Source organism: Trichosurus vulpecula, chromosome 4 (assembly GCF_011100635.1).
Source record: "Trichosurus vulpecula isolate mTriVul1 chromosome 4, mTriVul1.pri, whole genome shotgun sequence".
Lineage (NCBI taxonomy): Eukaryota > Metazoa > Chordata > Mammalia > Diprotodontia > Phalangeridae > Trichosurus > Trichosurus vulpecula.
Window position 1 is genome coordinate 387,542,530 of NC_050576.1, and position 11,924 is coordinate 387,554,453.

Here is an 11,924-nt window from a genome sequence, read left to right on the forward strand (position 1 = left end):
ACAGACTGTAGTCTGAGAATCTGAGTTCAAATCCTAGACCTGCTACTTGCTAACAGAAAGACCCTTTCCCACTCTGGGCCTCAGTTCCCTCATTTGTAAAATGTGGAAGTTAGACAGGATCAGAGGTGTCAATGGGGCCAGTAGGTAGCCAATAACAACCTCCAATGAAAGCCAGATTAAAATGTAATTGGGAAATATCTAGTAAAATAAATGAAAGTGCAATAAGACATAGACAATGTTGCATTTTAAAACTAAGTTAATATGTGTCCCTTGGGGATCTTTATATTTGGATTAGTCAGCCCCATTACTCTTTAAGAGTTTCACTCCACTGGACCAGATGTTTTTTTGAGATTCCTTCCAACCATAAATGAAGAATTTGCTAGTATTTTATTTACAGCCTGGTTCATCCAAACACTGACTTCTCCTATTTGATGCCTTGGGTGAATCAGCTTCTTTTTTCTGGGCCTCAGTTTCCTACTTTGAAAAAGGAAGGGTAAGAGTTAAGGGATCTCTATGTTCTCTTTTAGAGTGAATGTTCTTTGATTCCAAAAACTCGGTGAATATGTCTTGATTGAGTGATGATGCCCTTTACTATTTCATTTCAGTCTCTGAATCTGTACATGAAACATCCCATTGAACAGTGAGGCAGGGTTTTTCTTTTGTCAGTGTCACAGACACCATGGAGCTTGGCTGCAGTATTTTCCTCAGGCATGAAACTAGTTGGCTCTGTTTCACACACAGAATAGAAGCAGGGTCATTCCTGCTAGTCCATGTGAGGGTATGAGTTGGTATGGGAAGGCTGGGGAACAGGACAGGAAGAACAGTACTACTCAATTCACTAATGGGACCTATCCTTTTAACCAAGCCTCTAATCTCAGTTGCTGTTTCTTTCCTTTTCCACCAATCCCCTTTTCCCCTATGCAAAGTCCATATGGCTTCAGGTCTACAAGATAGAGGGCTGATGGGCTTACAACAGACCCTGAGCTGTTTCCCTTAAACTTGATGCTGGACGGTGATGCACAGTGCATGTTGTTTTGCTGGAGTTGAGTCTCAAATTTGCCTTCAGACAATTCCTCAACTAAAGGCAGACAAAATTCTGGCACTGGCTGCCAAACCAGCCAGAGCATTATAATTTTAATCCCACAGTTTAATATGGTACAGCTTATTAAAATGTCAGAGAAATACAATACTAGAGTTTAATATAAATAAGTTTTAAAAGTTTAATAAAAAAAAGATCTTGGAGACCTGGGCAGATGAAGAGGAGACCACCTAAATGGTTACAGTTGAAGATTACTAGGAAGGATTTCCCCCTTTCTCTAAAGACATCTCCTGAGTCCACTCTGATATTTTACCACTAGAGAGTCATTTCTTTTGTGACTGTATCACTGACCTGCTTAAGAAATTTCAGTAACCCCTGCCGCCTTTAGGATCAAACACGGATTCCTCATTTGGGCATTTAAAACACCTTAATAATGGCTCTAACCTACCTTTCTCAGCTGACTTCACATCACACCCTTCTGTAGTTGCTATTCCTCATACATGACATTCCATCCCCTGATTCCATGCTTTTGTGAGAACTGTTCTCCATGCCTGAAATGCTTACCCTTCTCATTTTCAGTCCCTAGATTCCTTTAAGGCTCAACTTTGGGGGCTGCATCTTCCAACAGGTCTTTGCCCCAAACATCCCTTCCCCTCTCATTTTAGTGCTACTGGCCCCAAGTTTCTTTGTACTTATTTTGTCTGCACTTTGTAATTATTTGTGTCCTTGTTGCTTGCTGGTGACTCTACCCAACAGTCCTCCTAGGCCTAGAAAAAGGCTAGCTCCATTTTAATTTTTGTTATTTGTTTGTTGGTTTTGGGGGGTGGGGCAGGCACAAATGAATTTGACTTTGTATCCCCAGGCAACAAATTAGTCAAACTGGACCTACATCATAGGCAGAGTAAAAATAAAATCAGTCAATAAACATTGTTAAGTGCCTAGCATGTGCCAGGCACTAAATGCTAGGAATACAAAAAGAGGCAAAAGATAGTCCCTGCCCTCAAGAATCTAATGGGAGAGAAAATATGCAAACAAATACAAAGACAGCCATATATAGAATAAATAGGAAATAATTAATGGAGGGAAAGCCCTAGAACTAAGAGGAATTGGGAAAGACTTCTTTTAAAAAAGACAAAAGAAACAAAATAACTAAATATGACTTAAAAATACTCATGAAATGTTTTAATTTTTAAAAAAATGCTTGTTAAATTAAAATGGTTCTTAACTGCTTTTCAGCTTTTAAGAGTTTCTTTTTAATATTCAAATGTACCTTAAAGGGAGAAGGTGACGTTATAGAATCATAGACTGTCTGGACTGGAAAGAGAATTTATTTATTTATTTATTTTATTATCCAGTCAATCTAGTTTGCCTTTCTATTTACACAGATTTAGAAGAGAGGTTAAGTGATCTAACCACAGTTACACTATAATCTAAGCTTTATCACTCTTTTCAGTTAGGATCGAGGCCTATTGAAAAGAAATGGACGATAAAGATGGGGTTCGAGGAAGAAGACTAGTAAAGAGGTTTGCAAAGTGTGGTGGAGGAAAGAAGGGGAATGGATTATAGGGAGAGGAATAGTCCTGTGTCCCCAAGGCAAAGAGATGAACTCACTCCTGTTTCACAAGATAAGACACACTCAAAGATTTAGGGATACTTCTTGGTTACTAGGCTTTTCTAGGGCATGCTTTAGTTTGGGCTGGCTGGAACCTGGAGAGGAAGGACCAAGAATATATCAGGCTCCTGACAAAGGAAATGGTGGTTTTTTGTATGGCTTCCCTATTGGGGTGTGGTTAGTGATGGGATAGAAAGAGACCTTGGCACTCTCAGTAGTTCTCTATTAAATTTATAGGATATAGATTTGGCAGGGTGTCTGTGAAATCTTTTGGTTCATGGGTTCCTGTCCTTTTCTAAAAAAGTCATGAAGACATAATATAAGTGACTAAACCTTACTGTAATGAACACAGTAATTATCATTTCACTAATGAATGCGTGTTTCACAAAATCTTAGATAATTCTTGGCATACTCTCCCAGAGCCAGCAGGCTATATTGACCCCCTTAGGGTTCCAGGGGAACTAACTTATGAGGAGTTAGAACTAACCCAGAAGGAGTTAGAACCCATGAGATTGGAAGCTCCAAACCCTTTACCTAAAAAGGAATAGAAAGAACAAACACTGAAGTGAACAAAAAGCCCAGGCGTGTATTCATAGGACTACATGGTGGTTTCAGTGGACAGGGTCCAGGGCGCTTCCTTACAACTCTGTGGATTTTATTAGCAAAGGAGATAAACCAAAAGCAGAGGAGTGGAAAAGGAAAATGTCCAAGTCTCCTCTAGGGAGGCCTCAGCAGCCAATCAAAGACCTCCCTACTTACCATGTGGTCAACCAACCAGAACTAGTTACAGAAAATCTACATATTCTCTAGCATCTCTTCAAATAATTATCATTACATATCTTCATGATTCTTCTGAAAATTCCCAAGCCTCCTCCACATGGGGAGAGGTATTCTACCTGTATGCTGGTTCCCATTACACTTAAAACGCTGAGCTGGACAGGTGTTTGAGAAGTCATATCATGACTCATCCCTTCTCCATTTCAGGTGTCTGTTAAGCACTAATAGAGTTACCCAATATCCACAGAGAAAGAAATTTCATTCTCTTTACATCCTTGAGTATTAGAAACTTTTCTGTTATAACCCATATGAAACCAGACTCCCAACCAAGCTGGGTAGGGAATGGGTAGCTTTATGCACCATGATGACCACAGAATGTGATTCTGGATTGGTGGAGAGAATGGAGACTTGACCCACCCAAGGCTGCATGAAGGGCAGAGCTGGTGCCAGAGCTTTAAAGAGGATAAACATTATTTAAAAAATATATTTTATTTTTTCCAATTACATGTAAAAATTTTGAACATTCATTTTTTAAAATGCTGAACTTTAAATTCTCTCCCTTCCTTTCTTCCCTCCTCCCTCATTAAGAAGGCAAGCAATTTTATACAGATTACACATGTACAGTCATGCATATTAGTCATGTTGTAAAATAAAACACAGACAAAAACAAGCAAGAAAAATAAAGCAATTAAAAAAGTATACTTCGATCTGCATTTAGACTCTTGCAGTTCTTTCTTTGGAGGTGGACAGCATTTTTCATCATGAGTCCTTAAGTATTGTCTTAGATCATTGTATTGCTGAGAATAGCTAAGTCATTGTATCAGCAAGGCAATAAATACAACATCAACAATAATTGTGAATATGCCTACGTAGTTCTGTGTTGCAAAATATAAGAGACTCTTCATATAGAAGGTAGAAGAAGTAAAACATTTATTCAGACACCAAAGAACTAAGTCCCAGAACCAATAAGTCTAGCCCATCCAAGCAGCAACCAACTCCCAAAACCAGTAAGCCCACTTTATCATAACAGCAAGGAACTTAAAACACAATATCACAGCATGGAGCCTTGCCATCCCATAACCTTCAACCCTTCTGCTGGGGCCTTCCCACAAACACACTCACAGCATAGCTAGCACACCTCCTTGCTCTCCCTCAGCTCTAACTGCTCTGAGCATTTCCTGCTCTACCCTTTCCTATTCCTCTCATTCAGCAAGCTCCTCCCACCACATGTGACTTAGGCTTCCTGTGACATAAGCAGGTCACATGGGCCTATTAATGGGTGGAAAAGATCTTCAAATTTACATTACCATTACAGTCATTCACAGCTGATCATTGTACAATATTGCTATTATGGTGTACAATGTTCTTCTGGTTTTGCTCGCTTCACTTTGCATCAGTTCATGCAAATCTTTCCAGGTTTTTCTGAAAGCATCCTGCTCATCATTTCCTATATCACAATAGCATTCCAGAGGATAAACATTCTTCATTTCTATTTCTAGAGAGGATATGTGTGGTTCCAGGCTCTTTGGGGGAGTCAACTTCATATATGTAGAAAAGAGACAGACTTTAGAAAGCAGGCATGCAACTGAATCTCCTCAACAGGAAGCCCCTAGCTTTTCAACATGTCTCTGATTTCTAGCTTGCCCCCCCTAGAGATTTTTAGGAATTTTCCCTTGGATGAGATGAGAGCTGCAGGGAAGCCTCTCTTGGTTGAACTGAGATCTTATCTCCCATCTAAAGAATTCATTCACTCAAGTATATTCAAGTATATTTTAATCTGTATACTTTCTCCAATTTTTACTTACCATTTGCTTGGATAAATGAGTTTGCTTACTATTCATTTTTTTTATAATGGTCTTTTGTATAACTAGTACTTGGTGAGAAGGTGGCAACTTATAGGTGAAAGTTTAGAATACCCTCTCCTTTTAAGAATTAGTGACAAGGGAAGATAACTTTTGAACCTAAAAATCATGCTTCTATACTAGCAATATTTAGGAGGACAGATATAGATATAATTCTAGTCTTGTACCCTCTCTCTCAGAGGAAAACAGAGAAGCCAGACCTGAGTTGTTGTGGTTCGTCCTTTGTTTTTGGAAGGGACCAGTGACATCATGGAGTGATGTATTAACTTGTGTGTGAATTGGATTGAAGTGAGGCAGAGCTGCGCAAAGTAGCCAGCCTCATTCTCTCTTCCAGAGTCATCAAAGTACAGTGGTAAGGCAAAAGTCAGAATGACTAGTGATTGCCTGGGATGCAAGGTACCGCCTTGGCACCTTCAATGACTGCCCAGGCTCTAAGCCTTCCCAGCACCTGCTTTAGCTGCCTTCCTGGCTGTTGGAACAAATTGTTCCCATCTACCCATTCTGCCTGGGGGGAATCTTCATGTGCTTGGGGTATCCCTCTAACTAACCAATGGATTGTATGCCTATCAGCTACCCTATTATGTTGTAAGAAATAATGGAAGGTATATTATTATTATTCAGCAAAACCTGAAAAAACATGTATTACCTGATGCAGATTGAAGTGAACAGAACCAGAAGAGCAATTTGTACAATGACAACACGATAGTGAAGGCACACAGCTCTGACAGATTTAGGAACTGTGATAAGTGTAATAACCAAACACAATTCCAGAAGACTGATGATGAAACATGCTGCCCACCCCCTGACTGAGAAGTGAAGGAGTCATAGGATAGAATTAGACTTTTTTTTTACATGGCAATGCAAAAATTTGTTTTAATTGACTATACATTTTTGTAACAGGAGTTTTATTTTTCTTTCATTCCCAACTGGGAGAGGGGGGTTGGGGGAGGAGGAGAAGGCAATTTTTTGCTAATTGAAAAAAAACCCGCAATTTAAAAATACAATGAAAATGTGGATTGGAAGCAATATGGTGGAAAGTGGGCCAGTTTGGAGCCAGAGTACCTGGGTTGGTATCTTGGCCCTTATCTGCTGTGTGACTTTGGACAAGACACTTCTTTCTGGGCCTCAGTTTTTTCATCTGTAAAATGAGGAAGTTTCACTAGATGACTCGGAAGGCACCTTTCTCCTCCAAATATATGATTTTATGACCAAATTATCTCTAAGCTTCCTTTCATCTCTAATCACCTATGAGCAGTTGATTACTACCTCCATTTACTAACCTTTTCAGTAAATCATCAGAGCCTACAGATTTGAATATGCCAAGCTTATTTAAGTAATCATTTCCCATTTTCTTTTCCCCACACTGGATAGCAGCAGCAACCTTCTTCCTCCTTCCATATACTTCTTTTTAATATACAGTTGACCTTTAATTTAAAAAGAAAGATTGTGGTAGAGAGAGGCTTGAAGACCTTCCTTTTTCCCCTCCTCTGTCAGTTTTCCCTCTTCAAAGCACACCTCTTTTAAATCTTTATTCTCTACTTTTTTCCCCTCTGACTCCCTTGTTCTTCATTTGGACCTCATGCTTCATCTTGCTGACCTGCTTTTTAATGGTGTCCTTTCCATCTATTCATCTGTCTGTTTGCCTACTTGTTCAACTACATGGAACCTGGACCTCTTTTCCAACACACTTCCAGGCAGGGCACAATGGCTCCCTGAGGGGCAGGATCCAGAGACAGAAGCAAAATGGAGGCCAGAGACAGAGCAGGGCAGTGGTATGCAAGATGAGGCTATGTGAAGAAGGCCCCATGACCATTGTGGGAATTTGCTTTGCTTGATTGTGCATATTTGTTACAAGGGGTTTTCTTTTTTTAAATAGAGAGGGGGTGGACAGGGATATCTATGGGGATACACGCTCACACAAAAAGAAAACAGGAGGCCCGAAGGAATCACAGACAAGCACAATAGCTTTGAAAGTTACATGTTGAATTTATTATATATTTTAAAAGAAAGTCAAGCTCTATAGAATATTCTTGATATCATTTACAATCCTCTCCTGTTCTACAATATATGTGGAAATGTTCATTTTATTTGATATTGTTAAGTTTAGAATTTTTAAGAAGACCTCATGAATTTGAGGTAGAAAGGCAGGCAAAACATAAGGAAGGAGTGGACATTACAATACAAGAGAAACACATGCCCAACTAGTGGGCAAAGAAGAGAAAACCCAGAGACAGAGAAAAATGGAGACCCAGGAAGCATGATGGAGACAGACCCAGAGTCACAGAGATATGAAGAGGCAGAGATGCAGAGAGAGACTAAATGTAAAGACAGAGACATGGCTTATGAAACTCTCCTTTGGGGAGCGTTAGACTATTTCTTCCTATTCTTTCCATACTTTGCCCCCCAGAGTGATAGGATCTTAGGGCTGGAATGAACCTTATTGATGAGATAAAGTATTCTCTTCATAACAGTCCTATGAGGGATTGTTGCAAGTAATGGTAACCCTGTTTTGCATATGTAGAAAATGAGGCTCAGAGAGGTTACTTCACTTGCCTGGAGTCACACAGTAGATGTAAGAGCTGGGATTTGGAAGTCTCATCTGATCCCGAGTCCGGAGAGGCCTTTCCACATCACCATGTAGCCTCTCTGAGGTCATCCTCTCTAACCTTTCGATTTTACAGAGGAGGAAACAGAGACCCAGATGTGTGAGGCAATTTGCCCAAAGTTGTCCCACCTGTTAGTAGCAGAGCCAGGACTAGAATCTCCTGATTCCCAGGCTCATTCTATACCGCCAGACCACTTCCCACACAACTCTTTACTTCCCAATTCACTAAATAGCTCATAGGATCTCTCCAGCTTCCATCTTTTTCTTTCCTTCAAAAGCCCAGTTTCTTTTTCCACTTGACTCCTTCCTTCCCCTCCCCCTTTATTTCTGCTCCCTTTTGCTGTCTCATTCTTTTTCTTCCAAACTATCACACTATCTCCTCCTCTCTAATCACTTTTCAAGACTGCTAATGGAACATGGCACTCAGGATGCTCACACCCATACACTGCAAATCTTTCCTGGATTCCTCGGCATTTTGCAATTCATTTCCACTCCAGCACCATGAGAATGTTTGATGAATCACAGAAGGAAAAGACTCTGAGTGGGTAATAAAGGTAATTCTTTTACAAGTAGACATATTTTTACAGCACTCCACAACATCCCAGCTTCCTGCAAGGGACTTTCAATCAGCTCTCATTGAAAAGCCTTTAGGGTACATTATAGTCAAGTGTCCTTTCTGAAAATCCACCAGGCAAAGAGGACCAGTAAATTCCATTGCTGTGTGATACTTGTATGCCCTTGCCACCCAAAACAGGAAAAACGAGTCTCATTTCAAAGAATTAGGTCCCTTTCCCTTGCTCCCACTAAAGTCTAAATCTATCAGTTCTGATTTACTTAAGGAGCAAGATAGACTTAGGAAACTTCCTTTTTGTTTCTTTAACTTGCCTTGGGGTTTATCATTTCTGTGCCTTTTCTCAAATAGTTCTTTGCTCTAGGAACAACCTTCCTTCCCATATTCGGTTGTTGAATTCTGTCCATGCTTTAAAATCCAAACCAAAGGACTTGTTTGCAGTTAGTGTTGGAGGGGCTATGGGAAGATAAGTATAGTTCCTGTTGGTGGAACGATGAATTGGTCCAGTGGATCTGGAAAACACTCTAGAATTATAAATTTCTGTGCAGAGATGTGTGTATGGGCAGGCTATCTAGGTATTGAATTCCAGTTCAGGGCCTAAAGTATTTATCATGTAATATTTCTTATATTCTTGAATAGTTTGGAGTTGGTCCCAATCAATGCTGACATCAGGGATAGTAACAATTAATAATAATAATAAAGCTAATATTTATATAGGACTTACCAAATGCCAGGCACTGTGCAGGTCTAGACATAGAAGTCAAGATGTCTTATGTTTTTGCTGATGGCCATGACTGCCTCGGGAACTTCAAGTTCACACAAATGTAGGTAGTGTACATTCAGTCCACAGAGTCCTATCTCCTTCATGGACTATAGAAGGATCTTCTGCAAATATTTCCTATAGAATGGCTGGGATGCAATGATCCCTTAGAATCCACTGTCCATCATGGCAAGATATTTTCCAAGTCCTTCCTTGTGGCCATTTCTTCATGAAGTCCTGCGGGTCAGGGTAGAAAGAGTCCATTAAGAGCTCTTGCTGAGGCCAGGCTCAGCGGGGTCTTCAGGGTCTGGGTGGGCCTCTGACCTCATTTCCTGAAGCTAGTCCAGTCCCATTCACCTTCTAGCTCACCAGCAGCTCTCCATTTGTCTCCTCTAATACGTAACTGTAAGGGAGCGCAACTGTGCCTCTCCAGTTGCAAACTGATCGTGGGACTCTTGCCTTTGACTGTTGTGACTTCTGGTTCCATGACCCTTTGTCTCTCCTAGGGAGATAGTTTGTGTCCACTGTTTTGTTTCTCATCAGGCTTTCCCCAAGTTCCTTCCTTTGAATCTGGACAACCAAGGTGCAAGGTCTCTTTTTGCTTTTGTGACCCATACGTGAGAACATGTTCTGGAGACAGCAGCATTTGGCTTTCTCTGTTACATAGTTCTTGGTACTCTCACTTTTTGCAACAGCTGACATTCTCTAATCTGTTATACTGGCTAGGTTCAATTTTAGTTTTATATTGTCCAGGGAACTATCAGTCACTTGTCACAGCTGGAAAATGTTCGCTTCTTCCACCTTCTCTAGCCCTTTGACTATTGGCTCTTAAAATAGTCTGTTCATCTGGATGAATAAATGAATGAATGAATGAATGAATGAAAAAAACATTTGTTTAGTGCCTACTAAGTGCTAAATACTAAGTACTAAGAAAATAGAAAAGGAAGATAGTACATGCTCTAAAGGAGTTCACATTCTAATTAGGGGAGACAGAATATATAGGAGGGCTCAGCTGTAGCGCAGGTGGTAAGCCCAAAAGTCTTACAGGTTCGGTTTCAAGGTGGAGTCCTTGAGGGCACTGGCAGTTCATGTAGCAGTGCCCGTTGGTCTAAAAGAGACATTGTCAGTACATATAGTCTGGCAGCAGGTCTCTATCTTACTGGAAGGACTATAACTGATGATTCCCAGTTCATTCAAGCCATGTGAGCAACCATGTCCACTCCACAAGGAGCAAAGGGGACTTTGGTGTTCATCCATTCAGTTGCATCCAACTCTGCGTGATCCCATGGACCACAGCACACCAGGTCCTTCTACCCACTATTGTCTTCCAAGGTCTACCCAATCTCATGTTTGTTGCTTAATACTGTCCATGGAGTTGTTTTCGTTTTGTTTTGTTTGCTGCAAAGATACTGGAGTAGTTTGCCGTTTCCTTCTCCAGTGTCAGAGCTTTCCAGAAGGAGTTGTCCAGCTGGGTAACCCTGCACAGCATAGCTCGTAGTTTCATTGAGCTATTGAGCTATGCAAGCCCCTTCATCGCAACACATCAGTGATCCAGATTGCTTAGACGTATTTGTTCCACCAAACCGAGTCTAAGTTTTTGCAAATATTTGAACACTATGACCTCAAGTCCACCGGCTTCACACTGGGTATTCTAACTTACAATGTGAAGCTAAAAAATTCTGCTTTTCTATTGCATGTAACCCTGACAAGCCTTATATAATCTCATAGTCCCAAGACAGTTATTTGATTCACAATTTCTCAGTTATAACCTCCAAAACTCTGAAAACAGTCACATCAATCAAACAAGCTGATGGATCCAAAATGCCCTGAAGCCATGGGGGCCTCAGTCAGTACTCAGTCTTCAAACAGGTCCTCTTAGTACATTTATCTGAGGTGCCATTCTCTCTGGTACTCAGAACAGTTTGTATCTTTCCCCAACATTTTATTTGAAAGGCTATTTCTTCTCAAGCTGATTTTATCATTTTTCCGTACACAGATGCTCATTTTCTGCCTCTTTCAAGGCAACCAAAATGTCCAATACAAAAGGGGCAGTACCTTACAAGACCAAATCTAATCCCTTGAAAATCATTCTACCTCATCTTTCTCTGCATCAGCCCTCAGCCGCAGCTGTGACACTTAATTGGCATGTCCAATTAAGTAGTAAATAATCAGTACTAAAAATGGTTCCTTCCCAGCTGACCCAGAAGGTCTTCTTATGAAAAGGTTCTCAGCTTGGTGTAGCAAGGGCTATGGACTGGGGAATACAAAGAACTATCAACATCTTTAGTATTCCCCATCTTGTAGGTGTCTCCTTCTCCATAGTCATTCGTGACAATTTGTATTAGAAATAGGATCTTTGATGAGGAGAGTTTTTACTTTACTCCAGTATATTCTTATCTTCTTATTCAATATATCATTATCTTCACTGTGAGACCTAATGATGAGTTTCTATATATTTTCCAAAACCTATCTCACCAAGAATTTTATTTTAATTTTTTAAATTAAATTTTATTTTTTCAATTAACCAAAATTTACTTTCTGTCCCTCCTGCCTCCCCACCCCCACTGAAAAAGAAAGCAAAACAAAGCCTTTGTTACAAATATCACAAAGAATTTTAAAGTATTCTATTCATTAGGATTGTTTATTGAACCTCAAAGAAATGAAAAATTAATATCACACAGAGGGCAAGGAAAAGATG